This window comes from Prosopis cineraria, unplaced genomic scaffold (genome assembly GCF_029017545.1).
Source record: "Prosopis cineraria cultivar Desert tree isolate PC_DT_omini unplaced genomic scaffold, ASM2901754v1 PC6, whole genome shotgun sequence".
Lineage (NCBI taxonomy): Eukaryota > Viridiplantae > Streptophyta > Magnoliopsida > Fabales > Fabaceae > Prosopis > Prosopis cineraria.
The window spans coordinates 40429006-40441472 of NW_026555337.1; the positions used below are offsets into that span (position 1 = coordinate 40429006).

General features: G+C 30.8%; 1 pseudogene; it reads left to right on the forward strand.

The window, feature by feature from the left end:
- Nucleotides 1-1163: 1163 nt before the first annotated feature.
- Nucleotides 1164-7419, forward strand: LOC129312739 (uncharacterized; annotated as a pseudogene).
- The last annotated feature ends 5048 nt before the right edge of the window (nucleotides 7420-12467 follow it).

Sequence of the window (12467 nt, forward strand, 5' to 3'; positions counted from 1 at the left end):
TAATTCGAGACTTAAGGCCAGCATTCAACGGTGAGCATTTGACATACATCTCTCTCTTATCCTCTCATCCTCCTCTTTGCCCCATTCGATGGACAACTTCGAGACCCATAACCGAGATCCACGGCTTCTCCTCCTCTTTCCCCTAAGCGAGCAATAGTTGGTTAGTGTCACTTTTACCCACAAATCTTTTTTTTTTGTAGATATTTTTGACCTCTACTTGAGCCTTCTCCATTATCTTTGGTTGCTTCATCAATTTTAATATGATTTTATTTTTCTTTTATTTTATTTTTTTGGTCTGTGAAATTCATAGCTAGCTAGAATGATAAAATTAAAATGGAAGATATTTAAATTTAAATTATTTAATATCTTGTTTTAGGAGAAACCATGTTGCTTTTTGTAAACAAAAAATGTGAAACCACATTGCTTTTAAGAAAAGGGCGTGTCTTATAAAAGTAACGTGGATATATTAACTTTATATGTCGTCCAAATCTATATTTACTATGATAGGGACATGAAATGCTCTAAAAACTCGACATGATGAAAAGCTTTTTTTGGAGTAGTGACATCACCCTTAAATTGTTTTATTGGAACAAAAAAAATTTAAATTTTATTAACTTTGTCTAAAAAGCTAATAAATTTTCAATTTTATCCATGTTAATTATATATACTTTAAAATAAAATACTTCAGTATTTAATTTTTCTATTATTCTAATAGGGATAAAAGAGTAAAGATAGACAAAAATCAAAGAGATGCCAATGGGACTAAAAACCCTCTCTCTTTATTCTATAAATAGAACTAAAATATAAATTAGGCTAAAGTAAGTCGCATTACTAATAGGATCAGCAATATTGAGTACATGAACATGATTAATCAAAACAAAACAGACAAACATGAAATATACACAAAAAATACTAGGATTTATTGTTTAGATCCCGTATAATGTAACCGACACACTCAGATACTTAAATAAAAAGAATATACGACGATGAAGTATAAATTTGAAAGCCAAAAAAGAAGCGTAATTTTGTGGAGAAAGTGGAGAGTGATGGTAAGAGATCAAAAGGGTGGGGCTCAAGAGAGAATAAAAGAGAAATAACGACAAAGCTCTCGTCCCAAAGCAAGCGAGTGAGAGCGAATAAAGCAAATCGACAGCCCAACATGCGAGTTTGTTTTGTTGTTAATCACTACGAGAGCATGTACTATCATTGCTTTAATCCCCTCTCTCTCTCTCTCTCTACAGATCATCTGTCCCTTTTGTCTCTCCTTTTTTATACTCCTCCTCCCTCCATCATCTCCACTCTGATACCCTCTTCTTCTTCTTTCTGGTTTCATATACCAGAAGTTTCTTCTTCTTCTTCTTCTTCTTCTTCTTCTTCTTCTTCTGTCAGCTGGTTTCAAATATATAGCAGAGAAGCAGTGAAGTATGGGTTCGAAGGGAAGGTGGAGGCAGAGTTGGGCTCCGCAGCCATTGACGCCATTAATGGAAGGACCAGACCCTGAGATGCAAGAAGAAGGAGGCAAGAAAGAGAGGTCATGGGAGGTGATAAGAGAATGGTTCAGAGCCCAGAAGATATCGCCTTCTGGAAACTTGGCAAACTCTTTCTATGGCACAATCCAAGCCAAGACACAAGATTTAAGGCTCATTCTTGGTGTCTTAGGTTGTCCCTTGTCTCCTATTCCCTTAGCCCATGATCCTACTCACACCATTAATCGCATCAAAGATGCCCCTTTTGTAAGTTTTCCTTCTCTTCTCCTGTCTTTTTTCTTTAATCCCCCCCTCTCTACCAAGCACTACATTACAGATTTAAAAATACGCCCCTATTCAGGTCTTTTCTTCTTTTTACTTTGGGCACTCCCTAATATGCTTGAACAATGAAATTGAAATATATGAATGAATACTTTTTATTTTTGGATTAAATTACAATAAATTATAACTAAAGGTAATTGAGTGTAGTGAAAAGGGCACTCCTTCACAACATAGTGAATCAAGAATTGAATTACCGCTACAAGAAGTGTCCACATTTAAAGTCCAATCATGCCTCAAATAAAATTTCCTTTATTAGGAGAATACACCATACAAAAATTAAAATAACTAAAAAATTAGACAATCATTTTCTGAATTTCTGTATAAATTTGTGCATAATTTCAGCAAATTTTCGGTAAAATGTCTGCAATGTAATTTTTTCAGAGGAATGTGTATAAATTTTTTAAGAGAATAATTAAAGCAAAGCATTGGGATAAAAAATAGAATTACAATATCTTTGAAAATAAAAATAAAATTTAGATATTTAAAAAAATAATAATATTTTTCAAAGATTTTCCTGTTAATATTATATCTAAAGATTTGGTGGTTAATAGAGTATAATAATGTGATTTAATTCATACAGCCGATTTCCTTTAGTAAGATTATAAAACTATTTGTTTTCGTCATTTAAAAAATAATATATATGATAAAATCTGTAGTGCTGGATAATATACGGACATAGATAGTGATGAGCGATTCAACAATAATGCACACAGTAATCGGAATACATGATGACGACACTATTGAAATGTGGGTATCACTGATTGATAACTCAGCCACACATGCACACATATGTAAGTATGTATGTATTAGCAAGTAATTAAAATTGAAACAAACTGAAACAGGAAACATCGATAGCCAAGTATATAATCCAGCAGTACTTGGCGGCGACGGGTTGCCTGAAGCAGCAGAAGGAGACGAGGAACATGTACGCCAGCGGCGCCGTCAAGATGATATGCTGCGAGACGGAGATCTCCTCCGGCAAGAACGTCAAGTGCATCGGAAACAGGAGCAGCGACAACGGCTGCTTCGTTCTCTGGCAGATGCTCCCCGGAATGTGGTCCCTAGAGCTCGTCGTCGCCGGCCACAAGGTCATCGCCGGCAGCAACGGCAAGATCGCCTGGCGCCACACGCCTTGGCTCGGCACCCACGCCGCCAAAGGCCCCCAACGGCCCCTCCGTCGTATCATTCAGGTATCTCTGTCTTCTATCTTCACAAATAATATTCTGAACCTCCGTACCTTTCTTGATTATTTTATTTAATTTAACTATTTGTTTCGATTGGGCAGTGTTTATTTAGGCACAAACTAATTAATAATGCTTGACAAAGTTTAAAACTTTAGTATGGATCCCTAAATAATGAATATAATAATAAGATGTGGATATTATACAACATATATTCATTTTTTCCCCTGAAAAAAAATATTAAATTAATATATGAATGTAAGGGGAAAAATCTAACTTATTTAGAAAAAATTCTCAAGATAGACCAGGAAAATTAAAAGTTAATACCATATTTTTATCGATTATCTAATAATATAGAAGGGGACCCATGTTTAACTTCTTAGAGGGAAGTGCCTGACAATTTTTAACCACACGACAAATTTAGTGTGTGGAACTGTGTAGATATGTAAATGGATATGGTATCTATCATATTTTAATCTAAAATCTTAAACCTGTAAATTCAAAAAAAAAAAAGCTAATTCCATTTTCTCTTCCTATCGTCAAATTAAATCTACTCATAGTGAATAGTCAAACAGTCTAAAATTTATGAACAAATTGAATTGTGTCGTTTTAAGTGAAAAAAAGGGTTGCTAATACTTGGTACCAGTGAATAAGATTTAAATGATAATGAATGTTGAGTAAAATAATGAAAATCACATTCAAAAACATGATAAAAAGCTTATTCACGGCTAAGAACAAATTTTATTTTTTAAAAAATAAGTTTATATTTTTTTAACAATAATTTATTTTGCATTAATCTTTATCCACAAATAAATTTTGCGTCAGATAATTTTTTTACCAAATTTAATACTCCCAAAAATTAATGGGGTAGTGTGCAATGAAGAGAGAGAAAAACAAAAGAGCATGGTTAGTTAGAGGGTGAAAGAAGGGGAAGGGGTTTCAAATTTAAGACACGTTGTACCAAACAAAGACAGAGAAAGGACAACAACAAAGAATGAAATTGCAAGGAAAGAAATGTCTGATTGGGGTGTGACAGAAATGATGGCGGAGTGTCCTTTTCTTTGCCCAACATTCACAGAGTCACCAACCAGGGCTTTTTACGACACTTCCGTTCCACGTCACTCTCCTGCTGACGTCACCCCTCTTACTGCTTCCTTCATCCTCCCTCTCGGGATTTCCGCCGCCTCATGTTTGTTATTCTCCCCACCCCCAACTTTTTTGCTTTTGCTTTTGCTTTTTCTTTTTTTTTTTCCCCCATTCCCTTACCTTTCCCTCCCTCTTCCATTATTCATCCCTATTTTATAAGTAAAAAATAAATGGAGTTGGTAATTTAAATGAATCACGTTCGAACTAGCTTTTTCCTATTTTTTTCTCTCTTCACTTCCTCTTCACTTGCCATCTCAACCGTTAGATTTATTTTTGAACGGTTAAAATTTGATGTTTCATAAAATTATTATTAAAATCTAAAATTTTATAAAAAAATAAATATAATAATAATTTTATGAAACATCAAATCTCAACCGTTCAAAAATGAATCTGATAGTTGAGATAAAAAGTGGAGAGGAAGTGGAGAGAGAAAAAAATGGAGAGAAGTTGGGTCTATCACGTTCATTCGAACTACACTCATTTCAAGTTCGCTTATTTAAATTGAATTTAAAGAATTTTATTCTTTAAAAAAAAGTCCATATAATAAAATTTAATCATAACCTTTTTAGATGAGTTTGAGTTAGATTTATCTTGTACTACCAACTCTATATGCATATAAAGCTAGCAATTCTAGAGATTAAGTTTATTTAAATTGAGTTTAAAGTATTATATCTTTTTTAAAAAAATCTTATACAACTAAGCCTGACCTTAATTTTTTTCAAGTGAGTTTGAGCTGATTTATTTAACTTGGTTCAAATTATCAACTCTAAAATTAAGTACTTCTACTCCCTTAACATTTACAAAGTTTTATTTTCATGTTTTAATTTTTTAAGATATCTTTTCAATCTTTTAATCTTAACATTATTAATTCATCAATAAAAAATTTTTACATTGAACTTTTAACTATTAACAAAATATTGTCAAATGTTAATATATTAAATTTATTTTTTTAAAATAATAATTACTGGCACAAAGAATAATGATTTAGAAGCTATGTTAGGGTTAGAAGATTGAAAAAATACTTTATAAAATTAAAATATTAAACTAAAATATTATATAAAGTTAGATGATCAAATGTATATTTTAGCCTAAAAATATTCTCTTTAGATTATGGTATAGGCCATTGATAATTATTTATATAAAATTAGGTGTTTTCAAAATTTTCTTCTCTTCAATTATACTCTCATTAGATATTATATATAAGTATTTTAATAATAATAATTGAAATTTCTATATATCATTGTTTAAAAAAGTAATAAATATAATAAGAGTATAGTTAAAAAATAATTAATGAAATATCAAATTTTGATATTTTGGATTAGGTAAGACTTTTAAAAAATAATAGATTATGGCACAAAACGAGTATATTGGTTATGTTAATTTTTTTAAAATTTGGTAAAAAAAACATAATATTTAAAAAGTATGCTTTATTAAAATTTTTAACTTCCACTTTAAATTCATGTATACTTTCATCGTTTGGCTGTTTATATTAGTCACATCCTTAACACATTTTCTATCCTAACTATATATTAGCCATTTTACAATATATTTTAAAACATTAATTCTTTATTTTCTTCACATATGACATTGGTTTATTTGCTTCTTCAATTAAGATGTGCCATTTTTTCATACATAAACCGAATTTGAATTAGGGAGGATGGATATTAAAATTTAAGATAGTTTTATATGCCAATTTTTAACATGATTGTTTAAAATTTTAGATAGTTTTACACAGTGATTAACAGGAATGTTTAAATATTTAATATGAAAAATTTTAGTTGAATATATTTAATATAGGGAAGGTTGGAAACTCTTGATTTGTTCACAAATGTAAGAATGTAACCAACTTTTAACTCTTCTTCTTTTAATGTGTCAGATAATTTAAAATAATATATATATATATATATATCAAAATATATATCAAGGTTGAAGAGAGTATTTCTTTTAAGGAAGAAAGAAAGGGTTATAATTATGAATGACATGTTAAAAAAAATAAATAAATGCTTCATATATTTTCTAAAAGGCTCTTATGAACTAAATAAAAACTTCCAAAATGGATCTCATAGATAAGACAGAATATATGAATAGTGAAATTTATTTACGTAATAACCTTTTGTTAAGGATATTTAATTGCCTACAAAATTGATCTTAACTGATAGTAATTTTCTTATCACAGGGATTGGATCCAAAGGCGCAGCCAGCTTGTTCGCCAATGCACAATGCTTGGGCGAAAATAGAATCGGAGACGTTGATTGCTTTGTCTTAAAAGTATCCGCTGATCGTGCGGCTGTGATTGAACGAAGCGAGGGGGCCGCAGAGGTATTAAGGCACATATTATATGGGTATTTTTGTCAAAAGAGTGGGCTTCTTGTATATTGGAGGACTCTCACCTCACAAGGATTCAAACCCCGGAGGATAATGATACAGTGTATTGGGAGACCACCATAGGTAGCACCATCGGCGACTACAGAGACGTTGACGGAATCTTGATCGCTCACCGAGGGCGATCCATCGCCACAGTGTTCCGATTCGGTGAGATGTCGATGCAGCATAGCAGAACCAGAATGGAAGAGATCTGGACCATTGATGATGTTATGTTCAACGTCCCAGGGCTCTCCATGGATCATTTCATTCCTCCTGCTGATATCCATGACAATTTGAATTCTCCTTAACTGAATAAACCCAAAGTAGGATTTTATTTTGAAAAAAAAAAATTATATCGAAGGACCTAGATTTTTTAAAAAAATTAGTTTAAAAGATCTTAAAAATTATAATTATTTTCAAGAATCAGAGTTATGTATCAAATTTAATGGGACTTATATTTAAGAATGTATTACTGAATTTTAGAGAAGTCACAATTTCAAAAAAAAAATTAGTGATAAATTTTCTGAAATTTAATAGTGACTTTCTTGAAACTTAATAATAACTTTTGGCACTTGAAAATAATTATACATTTTAAGATCATTTAACTTTAATTTTTTAGGATCTGAGTCCTTCGGTGTGATTTTTTTTCCCCTTTAGTTTTGGGTTTAGGATTGTATTTTACTTTTGGGGGGAAGGTATAAATAGAATATATTGGGGGGTTGGTGTATGTAATTTCTTTTTATTTTTGTTTATTAATGTAAAAGTTCTTCTAGTGAGTAGTTTGTGTTTTAAAGCCATCAATAAGCTAAAATGACGAGTTGTAAGGGGAAGGGAAATGGAATAAGTTACTTTTTGGGAAGATATTTCATGTAGAAAATGACTAAATTGTTATAAAAACTTGTCGACAATTATATCATGAACGCTTAATTTTTCAATCCTTTTGCCGTGGAAAAATAAAATAAAATGTGAACAATTTTTTTGGTGTAAAAATGTGAACAATTTTAAATAATTCGTACAGCCTTATTGTACCCCCTGACCATGTCACTATAGTTTGTGTGTGTGTGTGTGTGTAAAATCTACCGGAACCATGCATGTTACTCTCTTTAGTTTTATTTATGAGATAGAAAAACAAGATATTTTTTGGTTTGATTTATAAGTTATTTTATTAAATTTTTAATACAATTTTTTTTTTACCTTCCATTGAATGTTGGATGAAAAAATATATTATTAAAATATGTATATTTAACAAGAAAAACATAATCTTTAGTTCTTATAATTTTATTGGGTTTTATTGTTAGTTTATATAATTTTTTCAATATTTTTAGTCCCTATATTTTCAGTAAAATTTGGTTATCTTTACTTTTTTGCAGGTCTCTATAGTTTTTATTTTTTTGATACACTGAAAAAACTACATAGAGACTAAAATAAAAATTCAATGAAACTATAAGAATAAAAAATTATGGTTTTTTTATTTAATAGAAGTAAAGTTGATAACTTATTAAATTTTAACACAGAGTTAATAAATTTTAATATTTTTATTAATTCTGGTAAAATATATTAAAAATAATTTATAAATAGAGCTATAGGAATATTTACCCAGAATAAGTTGATACTAGTTAATAATTATTGTTATCATTTTCTGGTAAAAAAATTATTGTTATTATTTAAAAATATTACGTGATGAAGGAAATAAATGATGACAAAAGGTGAGGCCTAAATGATGTTTTACCCTGGACCTAAATGGGCACATAAGCTTCGATAATGGGCTTGGGAATGATTTGCTCATCGGTTGGCCCATTAGTCTTCTTTTAAAGGCCCATGATCTGTGTTCAGTGATGCAAATTATAAATAACATCAAGTTCTTTTTTAATTATTATCATTTTTAAAAAGAGCTTTTTTGGGTTAATTAGGAGGGTTTAAAATTTAAAGCTTATTTCCTTCCATACCTCATTTCACACTAACTGTTTAAGCTAGTCTTACATGGCAATACGGTCAAGTCCTAAAGTTAAGTGCCAACGAATCCAAGAGCATTACAAACTAATAAAGTCTATTTAATAATTTTGAAAAACGGCTTAGTTCAATTTTCTAGGAAATGGGAGTGATTGCTCGAAAATGAGTGAAGAGAACAAATGGGTGAAGAGTGACAAAAGAACACCCCAACTTTATTCGATATAGGATTTTCAACATCAACTTAAGTCTATTTATACTTGTGCAACTTAATATAATTAAGCTAGCTTTTTTTTCAATTTATTTTTATATTTACACAAACTAAAACCTCAGTTTCCATGCTTAAATGGTCATAACTTATTCTATTGGAACCAATGCTAGTTGGTTAAATTATATTATTAATCACCCATATTATAGATGAGAGTTGGCCAATAAAACTTAGAGATCTCATATTTTTAAGGATAAAAATAGTTATCGTTTCTTGTAAACTAAACTCAATTCATCTTAGAGAAGATCCAACATATATAAACGCAATATTATATTGCTTTTGCCAATAATTAAGAAAATTAAACAACTATTTCTGCTGGTTGCTTTCTATATTAATTAATGTGAGGTATATATCCATCAATTTTATTAATTTATCAACCATAACTTTTGAAACATCATACGTAAAAACCTTAAAGCCATTATGAACTATAATTATATCGTGATTAAAGCATAACAACCTGCGATTGCTTTGCCATTAAGCAAACCAAAACTAGACAGATGTAAATTTAAAAAAGAAAAAGAAAAAGAAAAGCAAACATACTGTACTGTCAAAGACATAATTAAGTAGATCATACATAAAAGCTATCTTAAACTAAATTAATGATTAATGGTCGGTTAACTGAATGATTAGGGAGACAAGTTCAAATTTGAAGATTGTGTACGTAATTTGGTTACTTTCCATGTATGTGGGAATACATGTTAATATCTCCAAACCAAAAGGTTTCCTAATAACATTGCTTGATTATGAAGTAAGGGCATCATGATAATTAAATTCAGACTCAATGCTGACATACTCAATTAAAAGCCAACTTAATTGAGAAAAATTAAAGAAGAGTGGAGGAAAGGAGACAAAGTTTAAAGGGAAAATTAAAATTCATATATATGAAGATGTAAAACTTCTATATGGCTCTTGATCAAAAGGGATTTCCTTGTCTTGTTTTGCTACTTTTGCAGCAAAGCGTATAATATATGATTAATTAATTACTTAAAATTCTCCCAACATTACTTCATGCAGATTTCAGATAAATTCACCAATAAAGAGCTCTATCTCTTGAGAGATAATTCATCATCTCCAGATCTTCATAGTTTGTGTCGTCCATATATAGGAATATTTTTTCCAATTCAATTCAAAAAATTATTTTCATTTCAGTCTTCTATTATCATATGCTATGTCATCCACTCTTCGTTTTAAAATGATTTTATTTCACGCAAAGTGGGTGACGTGGCATAACGGTTAGGGATCAAAACACAAGCAGTGATTGAGTTCAGTGCTATATAGCTAAAAACAAATTAAGGTACTAATAATTATACCAGTAATTAAATTAATGTATTGATTTAAAGGTTAATGATTAAATTATAGTTAAATTATAATCAGGCTAATTATAAATAAAGCATTTTATTGGACCGATCAAAACACCAATTCAACTTTAACTGGGTAGGTTGACCAATTTTTAATACATTCATCATTAATTGACCTTTGGCCAATTACTATAATAACTTCATAATATTACCCACCCATTTCTCAAAACTAATATACTCCTTCCGGTCCTATATATGATATCTTTTAGAAATAATTTGTAATCTAAAATATAGAATTCTTTGTAATAATTAAATTACTTTTTTTAAATTTACCCTTCTTGATTATTGCAAAGATATTTAATGTAATTACATCATTATTTAAAGTTAAGAGTAAAAATGAAAGTATATATCATTTTTTTATGATATCAAGAAAAAAAATTAATTTTTTTAAGATATGTGAAATAGTTGAAAGTATCTTATAATAAAGACAAAAAGGAGTAGACTCATTATATAGAGAGTATATAGCCTGCTTTCTTTGTTTTGTTTGTTTTCTTCTCCCCTGAAACGAGTAAAGAACAGAAAAAGAATGGTGATAATACATATGTTTCTTGCCTGCAGATATGGTAATTCTGACGTTGAGATTTTAGTAGGGTTTTAAGTGTCCGGGAGAGCAGGGAAGGGAAGGACGTGGGGACAAAAGAAGCTCCTCAACTTTACTTTGTTATGAGATCAATATGCATATATAATATTATATATGGAACGTGTACCTTTAGACAAACGAAGCTGGGATCGACTCAGATATAGTAAACACCACATAAAGTGTATGAATCCATCTGCTAATGATTTTCGCATGAGCATATTTATCGATCAATGTGCAATGTGCCTTGACCACTCAACTTCCTATCTGACTACGAAAACTATGATCCAAGAAATGTGTTTCCGCCATAAATATGATTACGGATGACAGTGCTTGCAAATACTGAAAACGATATAAACAAGGACTTCTCTTTATCTCATCATCATCATTTTTCATAAAATATGAAACATACAGCAATTCCCTTCTCTTTGATCACCTTTTATTTGTTGTCCTTATAGGTTTATTTCATTGTTCTCAATCTTTTTAGTTTAAACCGCCTGCGTTAGTCTCTATAATTTTAAAAATAATAAAAATTATGAACTGATATTGACAAAGTAAATTTCATTGTATCTACTAAACCCTTTGCTGACATGATAAAAATGTATTGACTCAAAAATAAATTAACCAAGTATGATTAAAAATAAAGGTAAGGGGAAAAGGTTTTCAATTATATTTGGCTTAAACAAAACAAGGGAGACAGAAGCGAGATTAAATACTTGCTACCACCAAAGGGGGGTTAATATAGTGAAGTATATGTATATCAGCAAAATTAACTCTTTCGATGCCAAATGATGGGCATTATATACATTTTTAAATCTTGACGGATTAGTATTGCAGATGGATTAAATTAAAGGGACTAAGATCAATTTTGCAGGACAAGATCAAAATTAAAGGGACTATATTGCGGGATTGTATTTTTTCAAAAACACACACACACAAACATGTATATATTATATTTACGAAAATGACAATGAATGCATGAGCCAAAGATAGGGGAAAATAAATAAAAACCAAGAAAGAAAAAGGGAAGGTGGTAGATCTGGAGATGCATGAGCATGATCAGCATACTCAGCTTTAAATGGCAAGAGTAATAACTTTGTCCACGTAAAGATAGAAGCTTCCTCGATGTGTGCACGCATGGGAGTGCGTTGTATTCTTCCTAGTCTTTAGGCTTTATTAGCTTTTTCTTCTTTCTTTCTTCTTTTTCTGAGTATACTCTCTTGCAGTCTTATACTGTAATGGGATGAGAGTGAGTGAGGAAGCCATGTTAACTTTCTCGCCAACTTGTTAGTGCTGATAAAAATTTCTCTGCGACCAATAAAGGTATTGGCACCCACCACCGTCTTTTATTTTATTTAAGAGAAGCTTCATGGATTCAGAAGAGAGAGAAAGAGGCATGTGATGTGATCATGTGAGTGGGCGCGTACAGATATATACATACTTGATTTAAAGAGACAGTTTACACTCTGGAGGGCAAGGGTAGGTAGTCCTAGCTAGGGTCTTCACAGATCTATGAAGAAAATGCATCAAAAGATCACTACATATTATCTAAAGCAGCAATACTTGTAAAAGGATTGTCTCTTGTCTTTTTTTTTCCCCCGCCTTTCTTCACACTAGCTAGATCAGATTTGAAGTCTTGGATTGTTCACTCCTTTACTCTGGTCCGAGCTAATGGGGTTTGGATAACGTGGCACAAAAGATAATTCTGCTATAACTTCTTCACAGTTGTTTACTCTCTGTGAACGTAGATAGCTATATATATACTGTGAGTTTTAACAAACACGGATGTGATATGCTAGAATTGATTCTCTGGGTACC